This window comes from Callospermophilus lateralis, chromosome 6 (genome assembly GCF_048772815.1).
Source record: "Callospermophilus lateralis isolate mCalLat2 chromosome 6, mCalLat2.hap1, whole genome shotgun sequence".
Taxonomy (NCBI): domain Eukaryota; kingdom Metazoa; phylum Chordata; class Mammalia; order Rodentia; family Sciuridae; genus Callospermophilus; species Callospermophilus lateralis.
In genome coordinates, this window is record NC_135310.1 from 149,739,023 (window position 1) to 149,757,555 (window position 18,533).

Sequence of the window (18,533 nt, forward strand, 5' to 3'; positions counted from 1 at the left end):
TTGGTTGTTCAAAACATTACAAAGCTCTTGACATATCATATTTCATACATTAGATTCAAGTGGGTTCTCTTAATACCATGGATTGCAATTTAATGACTCTAGAATGTTTCACCAAACTCGTTTTCTGGGAGAAACATCATTTGATCATGCTGTATTATACTCTAGATATTTCTGGATTGAATTTGCTAACATTTTGTTAAGGATTTTCATACTTACGTTCATGAGAGCTAGCAGTCTGTGGTTTTCCTAAGTCTTTGTTTTGTTTAATCAGGGTAAAGCTGACCTTCTCAAATAAATGGTGGAATGCTTCCTTCTTTTTTATTCTGAACACATTAAGATAGAATTATTATTTCTCCTTTAAGTATAGAATTCAGCAGCAAATCCATCTGCCTTTTGCGGGCAGAGTTTCAGTTTCAAAGTTCGTATTTTTAATAGAGCCGGGACTGTTCATGTTTTTTTCTTCTTCTCTCAGTTTTGATAATTTGTCTTTCAAGCCATCTCATGGGCATTGTTTAATGTATTGGCCTGACGTTGTTAACAGTATCTCCTGATTATCGTTTAAGTGTCTGTAGGAGCGCTACAGTTCTTTGATTCCCAGTATTGATCATCTTAAAAATTGTCTCAAAAGAAAAAAAAATTGTCTCTTTTATTTATGATCACTTTTCCTACAGAGTTATCGATTTTACTGATCTTTTCAAACAACCAGATTTTAGCTTCAGTGACTTTTTTTATTGTTTGTTCATTTTCTTTCTTGCTTATTTCCAATCTTTATTATTCTCTTTCCTCTCCTTTGAGTTTAATTTGATTTTTTTTTTTTTTTTTTTTTTGCCCAATTCCATGAAAGTGGGAATCTTATGCCCCTTGATGGGTCTATAATATAAGCATTTAAAGTCTTATAATTTTCCTTTAACATACTTTTCCCCCCTGTGGATTGAATCCAGGAGCTTCAGCATACTAAACACCTTCCTTCCCACTGAGCTACACCACCAGAGTCCACAAATTCAATAGATCACATTTTTTTTCATTGTAATCTACTTTCAAAGGTTTCTAATTTCCTATATGATTTCTTCTTGGACTCATTGATCATAGATACTGTTGTTGTTTAATTTTGTGGTATGTAACTGTTTCAAGTCATTGTGGTTTGATTTCTAACTTCTTATAGTCACAGGACGTACTATGTATCATTTCAGCCATCTTCAAGCCAATGAGACTGATTTTATGAACCCATATGGAGAACAACTTGGTGAATGTTTCTTGTATCCCCAAAAGAATGTGAATTTTGCAGCTGGGGGTAGATAATCTTGTAATTGACAATTGGGTCAAAGTGGTTGGTAGTGTTATCTAAGTTTTCTATACCCTTACTGTGTTTTTGTCTACTTTTATAGCAAATACTGCAAATTTCCCAGTATAATTATGGGGTTGTCTCTTTCTCCTTTCCATGCTATCAGTTTTTGATCAATTAATTTTAAAATTGACATTTAGGATCGTTAGGTCTGTATTCTTCAAAAATTGACATATATCATAATGTAATGGCATTTTTTCTATCTGCCACTATTTAGCATAAAGCTTATTTTATCTGATATTAATATGGCATTCCAGCTTCCTGCTGTTTGTATCTAGGAGTGTATCTTTCTTCTCTCCTTTTACTTTTTACCATTCTTTATATTTAAAATAAATGTGGTTTGTTGTAGGCAGCATATGGCGGGTGTCAATATTTTAATGAGGATTTTGTTTTAATGTAACTATAAACACAGTTGGATTTAACCTGGCATTCTTCCTACCTGTTTTTCGTTTCTCCATCTATTCTTTGTTTCTTCTTCCCTCCTTTCACGCTCTCTTTTGAGTTGAGTGTGGGCTCTGTCGTCTTTTTAAAACTTCGTTTTGTGGGCTCTATTTGCTTTTAAACTATATTTCCTTATTTTATTGCTCTGGGATTTTTTGTGTTCATCTTTATTTTATCACAGTCTTCCTCCAGGTGTTATTTTGTATCTTTTTTGCATAGTAAGAACACCTTCAAACAATAAACTTCCATTTCCTTGCTCAATTCTTGAGCTATTGTGGAAATTCACTTTAACAAAGGTTATGAGCCTCACAAGGCGTCGTTATTGTTTTCGTGTAGACAGCTAATTGTCTTTCAAATAAATTAAAAACTGAGAAATAAACTTCATGTTACTGCTCTTTATTCTTTTGTGTAAATTGGAGTTTTATCTGAGAAAAATTTATTACACACAGGTGAATAGTTCTCTGGCTGCTCTTAGGATTTTCATCTTTACAGATCACCTTACTTTGTTCAGTTCTTTTTAGTCTCTTTTCCCTTTTTATTTCACTTAGTGTAGCTTTTGTTCCTGTTTCTGTAAGTTCCGTGACCTTTCCTATTGCAAGGTCTCCTCTGCTGATCTCATCTAACCAGAGCTTTGGTTCAGATGGAGTATTTTTTTCTTTTCTGTGGGTCTTTCTTGTTTCCTTTTTATAGCTTAGACTTCTCTCTTTTTAAAATGATTGCTTTTAAATCCTTGGGCATCCATAAATAGCTTTTTAAAATCCTTATGTGCAAATACCATTCTCTCTGTTATTTCTGGGTCTGCTCATATTGACTGATTTTCCTCCTGGCGGTGATTCACATTTTCCTGCTTTTCCATGTACCTACTAATTTTTTTATTAGATTCTGAACATTGTGGGGTCATATTGTGGACTCTCACTCTCTGGGGTGGGCAGGGGACGACAAGAGTTTTTAAAGTTTTGTCTAGATTTTGGAATTTTACAATTGAAGGTTACAATTGACCTTCAGTGCCTTCAATGCTGAAAACTGAAATTTCACCCTTCCTGAAGAGTGTTGTGAGCTGCTTTGGTTTTTTTTTTTTTTTTTTCTCTCTCTCTCTTATAAGTTTTTTCCTTGATCTTCAAGAATTTTCATTTTAATGACTAGAGAACTGTCCTTTGAATGGATATACCGTAATTTACATATGACTTCTCCATAATTTAAATAAAACATAGGCCCAATTGATGCACATTAATATTAATGAAGATTTTTTATTATCTCCATGGAACAAAAATGAAATTACCATGTCAAAAGAAGCAGACATTTGATTGGCATCTTTCACTAAATTACCAGAGTAGCATCCAGAAAGATTATATTATTTTAAACTCAGCATCATTATATGAGAGCCTTCCAACTACCGTGACCTCACTAGTACTAGATACTAAATCTTTTTAAATCTTCAGTTTAAGTAAAATAGGTATCTTAATGTGGGAACTTTATTATTTCATTATTTATTTATTATTCTTTATTAATTTGTTTATTATTTATTTTAATATGGTTGTGCTTGAATTTGCATGACATCTTTGGCCATTTGCATTTGTTTATTTAGAATTCTATCAAGTTAAATATCTGTGTCTTTTAAAATGTCAAATAATAGAGAAAATCTTGCATTGAAAATAGCCATTGCCTGTCTTACATGCAAATAAAATGGACTTCAGCACGTTTAGATTTCCAAGTTGGATCTTAATTCTGCCTCAGCTTTTGTTACTGACGTGAGGTGTTCACTCTTTGCTTTGTAGTCCCCCCACTGCTCCCAGCACATTGTGTAATTCACTTAGTAAAGAGGACCCACAATGTTGAGTCGGTGCAGCTATGTTCTCTATAGAGCCAATGTGTTCTTACAGTTCTTGTGTAGCTTTTTTCTTTCCTTCCTGGAGCATTTGATTGTTTTAACTTGTTCTTCTTTTATTCCTGCAATAGCTTCTTTACAGTAGTAGTGTTTTTGCTCCTGGACTGTGTGTGACATGACCTCTGGACCTGCTCTCCTGTCCGGAGGAGACTTCCTGAGATACTTCCTGAATGCCCCCCCCCAGGAATTTCTGCATCCCACAACTTTATTTTTCTGTGATTTTTTTTTTTGTCTGAGTAAAAATTGATTTGTCTCCTTGAATATACAATTCCATGTTTAAAATGATTTTCACAAAAGTTTGAGGATATTATCATAGCCCTGAGTGTTTTTGAGAAGTCAAATGAGTTCTGATTCTTATTCTTTCCGATATAACCTTTTATTTTTCAGAATATTTTATTTATTTTATATATTCTCTGTATCCCTGATGTTCTAGAATGTCACATTTTTGTGTACCTTTAATATTGACTGTTCTTACCCCCTGGTTGACATTTGCAATCTAAAGGCTACTGTCCTTCAGCTCTGGGTAACTTTATTTCTTTTTAAATTTTACTCCTTTTACTCTCCTTTATTCTCCTGTTTTCCATCTTTAGTCTTGTTCTTTTGTTTCTGGTTTCTGGAATACTTTCTCAAGCTTCTGTTCCACCCTGTACATCCAGGACTTGTTCTACTTTGGTGATTTTTTTTTTTTTTTTAACTTTCAACGGTTCTTACTCTCTGTTCCTTTTTCATAGCATACTGTTCACCTTTACTGAAAGTTGTGTGTGTGTGTGTGTGTGTGTGTGTGTGTGTGTGTGTTTCTACTAGAATCTTTTATTTTATTTTTGGTCACGGCATCCCTCTTTAACATAAACATTTTCCCTCAAATTCCAGGTGTCCTTTGTGATTTATATTTAAGAGCAAAGCCTGGAGACCTCTACCCCCAGCAGTATTTTGGACTAAATTCTCAGAAAGGCCCCCCCACTACAAATAAATTAATTTGATCTTGGATAAAGCATATTATAATGCATTGCTGATTTTTCAGGAGGTGATGAAACTTTTCAAGCTCCCTTCCCCATAAAGCAGTCGCTGATAAAAAATAATAATAATAAAAAAAAAAACGGGGGTGGGGGGTGTTGTGCAAAATCAAAATGCCTTATGGGGACACCTGAGTTGGAGTTGTTTAACAAAAAGCAAAAGCTGAAGGGAGATCACCATGAAAGCAAATGCTGATCAAAGGCAGCAGCCAAAAGATAAATTGAAGCAATCCTGTTGTACGTAGAGTTTAAAAACATGCATCTAAACAGCTCCTGGGTAAGAGAATAGATTATGATGGAAATTTAAATATTCAGAGCAGAAAAGAACTAAAAGCTCCATGTCAAAACTGGTGGGAGACAGGGAAATTCACAGCCTTACATGTGTTCATATGGGAAAAGAACAAAGATTTAAACACCTAATTTCAGAAACTAAGCAAAAGAACCAAAGAAAGTAGAAGAAAGGGGATACCAGAGACAGGGGCCGAGATTAACAAAATAGAAAAGATACAATACAAAAGATCAATCAGTAGACTCCCTGGTGAACAAATCCAAAAAAAAAAAAAAAAAAAAAAGGTGAAAAGACACATAAAATGTATCACAAATGAAGATGACAGCATTTCAAAAGGCAGTAAGAGCAAGATAGGTAACTTTACCAGATAAAATGTAAAATTTAGGTGAAATAAGTCTTTAGAAAAAAGTGACTAATCAAAAGAGATTGAAGAAGAAATAGAAATCCAAATAAATCTGTAGGCACTTAATAAATTGAATAATAGATCAAATCGTCTTTCATCAAAGGATACGTCAGAGGCTTTAAAGCCAGTTTTTCCAGACACTCCGAAAGCAGAACATTACCATTTTAGCCAGTCTGTTCCAGAGAAGGGAAAAGGGGGGCACCTGACCTCACACCCCTGAACTTGGCTCCTCATTCATATTAACAAATTAAAGAAGAAAGTACACACTTCAGGAGTCTCAGAAAAATCACATCACAAAATTCAGCACCTGTCCACGAACTACAATAAAAACATTAGCAATAGAAAAGGAGTTTCCTCCTTAATCAACAGTGTTGATACCAACAAAAACAAATAAGACCAAAAAAAAAAAAAAAAGTGGAGTCAGAACAAAAAAAAACAGCAGCAAGAAAATCCAAAAAGAACTGTAAATATGTGCAGAAAGGTTTCTCTAACAGCTATGCCCAGCACCAGTTTATGATGCTGTGAGTCCCGGATGCTAAGCTGACGGCTCCACTTTCTCTCTCTGTCCGTGCCAGGAGACCTCACTCCTTGGTTGGCTCAAGAGCAGAAGAGACTAAGTTCTTTTTGTTCATTTTCCCCAAAACTCCACGTCCCTTGAGACCTCTGAGTTCACATCTCTAGAGAGAGAGGCAGCCTTTGGTCTGAGCCACCCCAGAGCTCCTCCTAGTGACACATCCCCAGGGATAATGCACACTCTCTCCTGACTGCCCAGGAGCATCCAGTCAAAACTCGTCCCCACCAGGATCTGCTGTTCTGTTAGTAGACGGAAATAACAGGATACCAGACTATAAAGTAGTGAGCACATACCTGGATAGAAGGGTGGCATTTGTCACCGATCAATTACATTTGAGAATCAGGAATCGACAGGGCCAGCATTAGAAACTAATTTCTCTACTCAGTTGTCCTCAACCCAGGGCATTTTATCCCCTCCCACACCCCCAGACACATACACACCTCCAGGGGACATTTGGTGATGTCTGTGAGTATTACTGGGGTCACATGTTGGGATGTGGGGGTTAGGGTGCTACTGGCATCCATTGGGGTAGGCTAGAGATGCTGCTAAAAATCCTACAGTGCATGGGGCCTCCCACCCTCACCACCTCCCCAAAATGAATTGCCTAACTCAAAATGTCAGTAGTGCCAAGGCTGAGAAACCCTGTTCTAAAACAACAGCTCACCCAACAAAAGTTATGAATCGTCACAGTTACAGCAGTTGACAGGTGTTGAGCCCATCTTATCGAGCATTTATTTACCACAGTGCTGACTTGCATACACATTCCTGTAGCTACACAGCTACTCCTACAAGAAAAAAAAATAAACTGTTCTTACACCTATTTTACATACAAGAAAACTGAGTCTTAGAGAGGTTTAAAAATTGTGTAAGGTCACCTGGTGACTAAGGGGTATAAAGCTGGAATCCAAATTGATCTGACTCACACCAGGGCCAGAACTTTAACCCAAGCTAAACTGCCTCCCAGGTTAGGGCCAAAGCCCTCATTTGATAAAAGAGACAACTGGATTTTTTTTTCCTCCAATTTTTTATTTGTTCTTTTTAGTTATACACGGCAGAATGTATTTTGACATATGTACAGGGAGTACGACTTCACATTCTGTGGTTATACACACTGGTCGTGTATTTATATATGAACATAGGAAAGTTAGGTCCGATTCATTCTACTGTCTTTTCCATTCCCATCCCCTCTCTCTTCCCTTCATTCCCTTTTGTCTATTCCAGTGAACTTCTATTCTTTCCTCCCACCCTCCCCCAATTCACCCAAATATCAAAGAGAATATTCTACCTTTGCTTTGGGGGGACTGGCTTATTTCACTTAGCATGATAGTCTCTAGTTCCATCCATTTATGGGCAAATACCATAATTTCATTCCTCTTTGTGGCTGAGTAATGTTCTATTGTGTGTATACACCACATTTTCTTCATCCATTGTCTGTTGAAGGGCACCTAGGCTGATTCCATAGTTTAGCTATTGAACTGCTATATATAAACATTGATGTGGCCATGTCACTATAGTATGCTGATTTTCAGTACTTTGGGTATATGGATGGCTCCTTAATGAAGGTTGGTTTTTCTTTCCATCCTTATCAAGTGCTGTCATGTCTTGAAACAGACTTAACCCCAAACTGCTTTTATACTACCAGAGAACTGTTAAGTGAAAGACTTGTATTACCTTTTATTTACTTTTCTTATTTACTTGTTTTGAGAAACCCTAAAGCCACACAGCTGGTTAAGGTATGGGTCAGTCAGTTTCCATTACCCTAACAAAATGCCTGAGACAATTAACTTAAAAAGAGGAAAGTTTTGTCTTGGCTCTTGGTCTCAGTTTATGGCTGGTCCTATTGCTTTCAGGCGTGTGGCGAGGAGCAGGTCATGGCAGGGAATGCGTGCTGGAGCACAGTGCTGGCCTCATGTTCAGGAAGCAAATGTGAGACAAGAAGGGGGTGGAGCCTCGCAGTCATCTTCGGGGACACACCCCCAGTGACCTTAGTCTTCCCACTAGCCTCCACCACTCAAAGCTCCTGCCACCTCTTGATAGCACCGAGCTGAGGACCAAGCTTTTAGCACATGGGCCTTTGGAGGGGGGGCATTTCACATCCAAACTGAGAAAAGTTTCCCAGGTAGAACCCAGAAAAGTCCCCACCACCACCCTGCTGCCTGCTAGCTGTCCTCCCCTTCCTCCTCCTTCCTGCTTCTTTTCTCTTTTGTCTCCTTCTGCCTCCCCCTCCCTCTCCCTCTCCTCTCCCCCTCCCTCTCCCTCTCCTCTTTCCCTCCTCCTCCCCCTCCCTCTCCCTCTCCTCCCCCTCCCTTTCCCCCTCCCCCTCCCTCTCCTCTCTCCCTCCCTCTCCTCCTCCCCCCTCCCTCTCCCTCTCCTCCCCCTCCCTTTCCCCCTCCCCCTCCCTCTCCTCTCTCCCTCCCTCTCCTCCTCCCCCCTCCCTCTCCCTCTCCTCCCCCTTCCTCTCCCTCTCCCCCCTCCCCCCTCCCTTTTCCCCTCTCCTCCCCCCTCCCTTTCCCCCTCCCCTCCCCCTCCCTCCCCCATCCCTCTCCCTCTCCCCCTCCCTCTCCCTCTCCTCTCCCCCTCCCCCTCCCTCTCCTCCTCCCCCTCCCTCTCCCTCCCTCTCCCTCCGCCCCTTTATTGCACTTGACTCTGCATCCCAGAGGAATCCCCTGAAGCCACACCTTCTCCCTTCCACACGTGGTTGGTGTTGCCTGTAAGCAGAGCCTGAGATGAGGATCTGGAGGCAGGTGGTTTATTCAGAGTTGATCTCAGGAAACAGGCGTGATGCAAACTCAAGGAGGAAGAAAGGCCACCAGGAAGGTGTGTTCCGCGTGAGGTCACCTCTGTGGACAGCAGGGCTCCCGTCCCCATTGCTTTCCATCCACACGTTTCCAGGCTGCACTGGCCCTTGGGCTGAGTGTAGTGGACTTGGGGCAGGGAGCAGAAAGATGCAGGTGACCACCACTTGCCTGGGAAGGGAGCTTGGTTCTTGCTCAGTGCAACTGCCCACCCCAGCTCCTGCTGCATTCAGAGGGAGGCCTAAGGACGGAGAACCCCCACAGTTCCACCAAGCAGTGACTAGAGCAGATGCATGCTGGGTAAGCAACCCAGGGTGAATATTCTGCCTAGAATGTGCGGAGCAAGATGTGCTGGGGTGGCGCCGGGCTGCGCTGATGTGTCATCAGGTCCCCCGGCAAGGATGCTGTGCAGACAAACTTTCTTCTTGACTCTCCAGTTCTCCACCTTTTTCTTCCAAAGTAATTTTTTTTCCCATATAATTTCTGGACAGGGGCTGAATGCTTGCCTAGCCTGTGTGAGACCCTGTGGCCAATCCTGGGCAGTGGGAAAAAACAACAAAAAAAAAGTTCTGGACAAGTCCAGTCATCAAGAGGTATTCATTAAGCCTGCAGGTTGACGAGGCGAATGAGAAAGAGCTAACTGGTCTGAGACTGGGGGACGTGCAATTCACGTGTGGGCGCCAGGGTCACTAACCCACCATGCTTTTAAGGTACCAGGCGTGTTGGGAGAGGTAGCAGCAGGCTGCTTATGCCCTGAGATGGCCTAGAGTGAGTGGTGTTACGTCTAACACCCTTTATTTGACACCTGTTCTACGTGTAAGTGTGACATGAGGCAGAGGAAAGCTGCTTAACTGAACCCTTTATTTTCTAAAAAAATAAATAAGCAAAAGTACAAGCGAACATTTATTGAGCACTCACCAGGCATTAAGCCACTTAAGGCCACCTTGAAAGAATATTAAAGTATGTGAGAAGACCAAGCTGTGTTTCTTTTTAGGGCAAATGGAGGAGACAGATGGGAAGGCCACACGAGGGTCTTCTGGGCGGCTGCCAAGGTTTCATTTCCTGTCTCCAGGTGGTATCTGCACGTGTGCTCTTTCAAAAAAGCCATACATTCCTGTGTTGCCGTCTTTTTTGTAAGAGCATGATGTTTTATAATATAAGGAATGTTAAAATATTACAAAGTTGATTAAGAACTTCTGAGGCTAACTGAATCTGAAGTCTGATATGTTCCAAATAAGAACTTTGTGAGTGCTGACAGGACACTACAACTAGAAAGTTCCACACCTGACCTCAGGTGAGGAGCCCTGGTCAAAGTGCAGGTGCACTGAGAATGTGATATGAAATGACCTTCAGTCTATATAATTTGTACCTAAAGCATGAACGGATTTTGTGTGTTGGTGAGTCCCAACTGCCTGACATCTCATTGTGTGTATGCAGATGTTCCAAAATCCAAAAACTTCCCAAATCTGAAACACTTCTGTCCCCAAGCATTTCAGAGAAAGAGTACCCAGTCTGTCATAGAAACTTTTAAGCCACCTGTTTGCATTATCTCACTTCATCCCCAAAGCACCTTGTGAAGTAGATGAAGACATTATTATCCCTGTTGTCAGGTGAAGAAATTGAGACACAACGCAGATCAGATTCCCAGATCATACTGCTGGTAGGTGGTAAGTGTTTCTGTGTAGGCATAGTATTACTTTTAAAGTGTCAGAACCGGTCCATGGATGTATTCAAAACCTGAGTGAGGTCTGCACGGTCTCAGACACTCACAGACTGACTTAGACCCACAGAGCCTTGAAGCCCAGACACTGCCAGAGGCAGGGTGCATTCTGGGAAGAAGATGGCCCGCCATGTTGTTTCAGAGCCGCTGACACATTTCTATAGAAACCTGCCCCTTACCCCACTCTCTTGGTTTTCCCTTTCAGTGAAAAGTCACTGGTTATTTGTAGCAGCAAAGGTAAGTGACCCCTTGCAGACTGAACCCAGGCAGGATGCCATGGTTAAAGGGTTTGGGGTTTGGCTTCAATTGGTATCTTTCCATCCTGTGTTAGGTTTGGTTGTTGGTTTTGAATCCTGTGCTCTTCTTCAGGACTTACATCAGGTGTCTGTTCAGAATCTCAGACAAGTACTAATAAAGGGCACGAAATATCAAATTAAAAATACATTCTCAGCTCTTCAAAGGCTAAAATTTGAATCTCAGTCACCGTCTGACATGCTTGAGTCAGTCAGGCAGCTTTTTATTTGACACCTGTTCTGCGACTAGTTAACACATATAAGTCTCACAAAAAGGTGGACTTTGGTCAGCAAGATATATGCAAATATGTGTGTATTTTAAATCCCACTGAGCTTGCCTTTTAAATGTGTCTAACGTGACTGGCAGTAACTCACCTTGTGATTTCGGCCCACACAGAGCACATCCTCTTCTTTCTCTGTTATGTTCACTAGCAATGGTAGCACTGTGTCTGTCCCCCTGACAACTGTACCCTCCTTTGTTAGCCACCTCTTTTGTATGGTTTTTATTCACCCCTATTCTGCCTACCACAGAGCTCTGCACAAGGCAGGCTCTCACCAGATATTTCAAATAAATTAACGCCAACCGTTGCTTCTCCACCCGACCCGGGATGTCTATGATTAGAAGATTAATCTCAAAATTCCTGGAGAATGCAGAATGTCATCGGCCGCTCCTCCTTCAACCAATGCATAGTCCTCGGCGCTGGTTCTGGAAGCTAGATGAAGTTTTAAAATCCAGCCTTCAGTAGGTTTCTACCAGCGAATTAAAACTTCAGAGAAATCTCTGAAATGTTTTGGAATTGGAAAAGTGTAAATGTGTGGTGGGTCCTCTGCCTCCTCCATTTTTACTCCCTAGGGGTGCCTTGGTGTCGCGGATGTGAGTTAAGAATGACACTTGCTCCCGGGTTGTGCTTGGCCACCGTGGCGTCCCTTATAACCTCCAGAGGGTCCAGAACTGTCTTGGCCTCAGGGAATCAAGGAAGGAAGAGGCCACTTGCCCTGGAGATTTACCAGGTCCAGGTGGCTGATGAAATCCTTTCTCAGAAACTCCATGAGTCCGTGGCTCTGACGCTCAGCCAGCCAGGATGCACGGGGCGTGAAGGAAAGGGTCCCCTGGTGGCAGAGCTCTGGCCTCACACAACTGGGGCTATTCCTGCAATACCGAGCCTCAGTAGCTTCACCTGTAAAGTGGGAACCATTACACTTACAAGGGTAGGTGACCATGGGGGTGTCCACTCATGAAAAGCACCTTGCTTGTGACCGGCCCTGAACAGATACTTCTTCTCCCCTAATCGGAAGATTTTCCAGGAACCCCCTCCCTCCCTGTCTTCCTGGTTTTCAGGCTTTCTCCTTGTCTCTTCTAACTTACAAGGAAAAGAGTCAGGTTTTTTTCCTTCTCCCACATATTTTATTGAATCATTATAAGTCGTACTTAGGTAGGGTTCGTCTATATATTTATTTGTCTGTATGTGTGTTTGTATATCTATATACCATGTAATGCATGTGATATAACAATATAATTTGGCTGATATCACTCCCCTGCACATTCCCCCCCTTCCTTTCATCCCACCCCCTCGTCCCTTTCCTCTATTCTACTGATCTCCCTTTGATTTTCACAAGATCTTTGCCCCCTCTTCCTCTTTAAATTTATTTTTATTTTTTAATATTTAATTTTTAGTTGTAGTTGGATGCAACACCTTTAATTTTATTCATTTATTTTTATGTGGTGCTGAGGATTGAACCCAGGGTCTTGCACGTGCAAGGCGAGTGCTCTCCCGCTGAGCTAGGACCCCAGTCCCTCCCCCCCACTTTCCTTTTTCCCCTCTGTCTTCCACATAGGAGAAAACATTGTAACTTTTAAAAAAACATCTTTTTCTCCCCAAACATATTTTTAATATGGCAAACATGATAAATTAGGTCTTGTGGAAAGTAGGAAAATCTTAGCTTTCCGTGAAATACCCACAGACTGGTATCGTGTAATGCATTTACGAAAATCTATTGAAATTAGTTGAATCTCCTAACATCTGTTGGGAAACACCGTTGGACTTCAGAACTGACTTGAGATTCTTCACTTACAAAATACACCAGTTACATGATGAATTGGTCCCTTGTCATCACACGGGGAGGTGACCACACAGTGCTACACATGTTGTCCCTGCTAATGCATGCTGTGGTTCCAATGTGGTCTGTCCCCCAGAGGTTCATGTGCTGGAAGGCTGGTCCTCAGTGTTCTGGTATTAAGATGGTGGAAGCTTTAAATGGTTAGGTCACTGGGGGAACCACCCTCCGAAGGGATTGAGTTCCCACGAGAGGGAGCTGTGAGGAGGGAGCTGACTCCTGACTCTCTGGCTTCCTGTCTCGCCACATAACCTCCCTCATGCCTGCTCCCACCATGGGGATGCCATTCACCAGGGCTGAGCAGATGTAGGGCCATCTTGAATTTCCCTCTTGGTCACCTTGCTTGTTAATGAAGACCCAAGAAGAAAGCAATCTTAAACTGCTTTTCCCTAGGCCAAAAACATGAAAATGTTTTTATTAACAGACTTTTTTTATACTGTCTTTTTATAGAAGCCAAGAGTACTTGGATTTATATTTAGCAATTGATACTTCAATATTTGAACTGACTTAGAAATGACTCAGATGTTTATTTCCCACATAACTTTCAGACTTCAAATTACATGAACAGTGCACCTATAAACAGTTGTCCCACGTATAGCTTCCTTATTTATTTGTTTTTAACACTTCTTCCTAGACTACCCACGAGAACTGAGATATCAGTGTCATCATCATTTCAAGCTATTTATCAAAGAAAAACCCTTAACTTGCTGCACTTGAGCATAGACCTTGCATAATTTTAGTCTTGAGACAAGACATTGAGTAATATAAATTCACCAGTTTTTAAGAAGATAGTTGAATCCAAATCATGTCGCTGAGGAAATGGAACAAGTGAAGGTCACCTTGAAGATTTTCATTTGCAGTCTTCCAAAGGCTGCGACCAGAGCCTTCAGGCAAGGTGACTTACGTAGCAGTGTGGACAGACAGAGCGAAAACCTTTACCACATAAAACCTTTACCTTCCTTCCTTTTCTGAGTCTCAAATGAGTTTAGGAGATAACTCTTAGATGTTTGCATTCCGGCCAGGACTGGCTGAAATAACAAACCTCCAAGGGACCTTGAATAACAAAATTATCTTAACATAAGCAAAAGGCCAAGTGATTTAAAGTAGAGAGATAGGCAGAGAGGGAGAGGCCCTTGCGTGTTAACTCCGTAAGAACTATCTTAAAGGTCTTTACAAGAAAAATTTCAAGTTTACCGTGCCCAAATATTTTCAACAAAATATCAAATTAGGCGTGCAGAACCATGAGTGAACTCATTAGGACAAAAAAGAAAAATCTCTAAATAAAATACAGAATAGAGCAGTGGGTGTGGCTCAGTGGTGGAGCGCCCCTGAGTTCAATCCCTGGTACCCCACCCCAACCCCCCCAAAAAAGTACAGGGGGAAACTACCTAAAAGAGTGAAGAATCTTCAAGAATCCTCGCCAAAGCTGTCTAGGTGCCGCAGTCTGGCTGGGCACAATCCAGGAGCCACTTGTCAAAAGAAACTAACTTTATTTTTAGAACCACACACGCCAAACAAAACAGCTCCTCAGGAAAAACCCTCAGAGTCCAACTGCCACCACCGGCTTCCCACAAGCCACACACCCCAACCCAGCCTCTTCCTCCCACAATCCTCTTGCTCTTGAGGTCGATTGGCTGGGTCACGTGGGCAGAGCCAAAAAAGTCCCCCAATGAGCAGCTCCGTGGCCTGAAAGGGCAGGGAAACAGTCCAATGAGCATCACTGCAGAGGAGCCAATCAGCTAGATGTTGCTGGGGCCGCTGTGAGCCAATCATCAGCTGGCAGTCTGGAAGTTTGCTGGGGCCCCTTCGGCTGTGGCTCTCAACACTAGGAATTCCAGGATACGTCTTGTCATCACTGGAGAAGAGTCAGAGCCTGCCATTGATGGAGGAGAGGAGCTCTCCTCAGGGGAGATTGCCTGTTCCCCACCCCAAGTTCCTAAGGCCTGGGAAGCAATGTCTAGTCAAAATGCAAATCCCCTGGTTCCTTACCCAGGTAAGGATTTCAAATTTGGTCGGTGGTCAGAGAATTTCAAAGCGTTGAAACCACGGAATGCCACCTCTGGATGTCCTGGAATAAAAACAGCAGGCACTTCTCCTGGAGCTCCTTGACCTTCGTGCACACCTGCAGGATGGACTGTCTTCCCGTCTCCCAAACCTTAAGTTGCCAGCAGCCAAGATGGATGTCTCTCAATCTCCCAGATCTCCCCTGGCTTCGGTAGCCAGGCATCCCTGACCAGCCTCCCCTTCAGGACGGAGGTTTCTTTCCATCTCCTGACCCCTGCCCTGTGGCATCCTGGACAGAGGTTGCTTTCTACCTCTCAGACCTCGCAGCAGAGGTGTGACCTTCTCCCACTGCGTTAGCTACTCATAGCGGACTCCAGGTCCTGCACTTGCCCAGGACAGCAGCAGTGCAGGGCCGGTGAGTCAGACCCCAAGATGGGGCTTTATCTGCTCCACGGCAAGGGGTCACTTCCCCTGATCTGCTCAGGACCCACTTCTGCAACATGGAGAGCCCTCCTGGGACCGGCTGCCGCTGCTCACTCCTGTGGGGAGTGAGTAGAACAAGCCCAGGACCCTCTGAGGGCACAGTTCCATCTGAGTCATTTGTTTTGTGACTGAATGTCATGAGTTCACCTCTTGGTGAGCACAAAGCCAATAAACGCAACCTAGAGGAAAGGAGTGGAGAGAGCCTTGTTACTTGCAGCAAATTAGGCCAGCGCTGGGACAACTCCCAGACAGGCTGTCCCCAGACAAAGCAAGCAGGCTTTCACCGGGGAAACTCATGCCTATTCATGTAGGAGAAGACGGATCACATGGAGAATAGCTCGAGGCCACATGTCACGTGTCCAAAACCAAAAATGACAGATGAGAGAGTCTCTGGGAGAAGAATTTACTATTATAATGAGCTGTGTTTACTCTAAGTCACCAAAAAGAATGAGTCAGAGTGTCAGGCTATTCAGGCTGGGTCCTTGTCATTTTCTCTGAAGGCATTATCTAAAACAAACAAACAGAACATTGAGGGCATACTGTGAGTCATCGAACAGGGCAGGAGCTTGCCCCTGAAAGCATCTGCTGTGACTGTCACCTCTGCCAGGACCTCAGGTGATAAAGAGCAAGGCTCACTCCCTAAAGAACCTCGTCTTGGTTTGTCGGGCAGGTGTACAGCTGGGAGCCAGGGCTTGGGAGGTCTGGAGAGGGAATTTTTCTAGCTCAAGATGGGTGTTTTCCAGGCCACAGAAGCAATACCAGCAAAGAAGCCCGGTGCACCAGAGGAAGCAGCTAGAACGTCCCAGTGATTAGGGCAGAGGTTCCCGGAGGAGGTCTGGCATGGGGCACAGACTGCAAGCCAGATTGCCCGGGTTCTGTCACTTAAGAGCTTGGTGACCTCGGGAAACTTGCTTCAACACTTCCTGCTTCCTTTTCCTCATGTCACATAGGAACAGTAGCCCTGGGATGGAACAAAACACTCAGAAATCCATTGTAGGGGGTTTTGCAAAAGGAAATATTTTGTTGCATAGACAACTGGCTAAAATGGAGCCCCGATTCGCCCCCCTGGTCAGTTGGTAGTGCCATTGTTTCTAGGAAGGGGAAGGGGGAGAGGAAATTTCCTGTTGGTTGGATGGCTAGGGGATGGCTGTTGGATGCACAGATGTCAGTGGTCACCTTGGTTCTTCACAGGTGGCATGCTTCTTTTGGGAGGGAGTCATCATGTAATGCTGGGGCCATTGACGCGACAAGCTGGCTTTTGTTGCAAGTGTCCATTCTTGAAAAGCTGGTTCCTAACCCTCCTGGAGTGGATCCTGAAAGCTTTTCCTGAGAAACCACTCAAGCACTTTGTTGTTGAAGGAGTGTGTCCAGACCTTAGCTGATGTCAGAACCTCCTTCCCAGGTTCCTGGTGTAGTAGACTCATTATTCCAGTATAGCACTTGTCTGACTCTTTTATGATCATCTGTGTCTCAGTTCATTTTCAGTGGCTGTAACAAAATACCTGATACTCAATAATTTATAAAGAATAGAGGTCTAGTGTTGCAGCACTTTCAGAATTTGTCTAGCAAGCTTTCTGAGCTTTTGTCAGAAGCACTCCCTACCCTGCCCCCAAAGAAAAATAGGGGTTTATTTAGCTCTTGGCTTAGAGGCTGGGAAGTCTGAGAACGTGGTATCCACATCTGCTGGTCTTCTGGGGAGGGCCTTTAAGCCATGTCCTAACATAGCAGAAACCATCACATGGTGAGACGGACCGAGCTCCTAGCCCAGGCCTCTCTGCCTTTTCCAGTGAAGCCAATAATACCATCACGGGGCCTCCCCCTAACCACCTCCCAAAGGGCCCCCACCTCACACCATCAACATATGAAATTGGGGTACATTTCAACATGTGAGCTTTTGGAGGATGAATGCGGCTTCTTAAAAATAGCTGTGTTAACAGGGTGAATTTGGGTGGGGACGGTGAGAATGGCCACATGGAGAGAGCAGAGGCCCCCACAGTCCAGTCGGGGTCTCCTCTGGGCTGCAGCAGTCTGGGCTGAAGGGCTGGATGTGAAATGATGGTCATATGAATGAGGGATGGCGGTGTCTGAAGGAGAGGAGCAAAGGGAGAGACCGTCCTGGATTGAGAAAGGACATCCGCAGCGTGAGGCTCCGGACCTCCCTGAGCTTTGAGCATCTATGTGCACATGTGCACATGTGCACATGCATACATGGTCTTACAAGAACTACGGGCAGTATTATGGTCTGCTGAATGCCTGTGCTGTGTGTAATGGCATTTGCCAGCGTGCAGTGTGGGATCCATCTGCTCCTAAGCCCGGCAGCCCCCATGCGTCGTCTAGGGCTCGTCCTCTGTGTCGGGATTCTTGCCAGCAGGGTTTAAGTGGTAAACAAGCCAATGGAAATTAAGATCAGTTAAAGAAAAACAAAACTCTGAAGAGTTTCAGAACTTTGTGTTCTCCAGCTCGGTGTCTTGTGTTTTTGAAAGTTATTTTTAATTAGGGTTGCATAACCCGCTACTGATTAAGCCTCCAGATACTCCTGGAGTTTATGTCTGTAATTAGGTGAAGTTGAACTTCTCCCAGAGGAGAGGGTGTGTGAGCTTCCTGCACCTCTCATCTCAAGAGACTTCACGACCAGAAGTAAAGCTTCCAAAACACGTGAACATCAGCACCCGTGTCAGTGGGGTAACACGGCACTCGTAGTTTAGGACATGGTGATCGTGCCCAACGATTGATAGTATTGCCTAACTCCAATGTGGAACCTCTCTGGAGAGACACTCTAACTTCCTTATCAGGCATGAGAATTGTGATGACAGTTGTTGAAAATGCATTAGTAGTTAAGGTTCATTGCACTAATCTTTCTACTTTTAAATACTTCAAAAATTTTGTGTTCTTTTTAAACTTTGAAGGAAGATTAAATTTTTGAAAATTGAAGGATGCTTCTAGGAACCACTGCCCAGAGAGTATGTGGTGTGATTTGAGGGTCGCTGGAAGGACCACGTAATCTAGGCTGCTGTTGCCAGCGTTAGGTTGACAGTTAATGTCACTGTCCTTAGTCCTTTTAAAAATGAGCACAAACTCACTACCTGTGAGTTTGCATAGTGTCTGCCTGCACGTCTTCATCAGGTAGGTTGGTGGTTCGGGTTTCTTTTAATTTGTTACTAAGCAAGCTTCCTAGA

General features: G+C 43.2%; 1 protein-coding gene, 1 non-coding gene and 1 pseudogene across 5 annotated transcripts in view; all 3 read left to right on the plus strand.

The window, feature by feature from the left end:
- Positions 1–18,533, plus strand: part of Phactr1 (phosphatase and actin regulator 1) — a 280,450-nt gene that overhangs the window by 129,799 nt on the left and 132,118 nt on the right. The window lies entirely within an intron of this gene.
- LOC143401701 (large ribosomal subunit protein uL30 pseudogene) overlaps positions 1–18,533 on the plus strand; it is an 82,817-nt pseudogene that overhangs the window by 40,289 nt on the left and 23,995 nt on the right.
- On the plus strand, positions 16,893–16,956 carry LOC143402658 (U7 small nuclear RNA). Its single transcript, XR_013091734.1, has one exon. It is a non-coding gene; the product is annotated as a U7 small nuclear RNA (small nuclear RNA).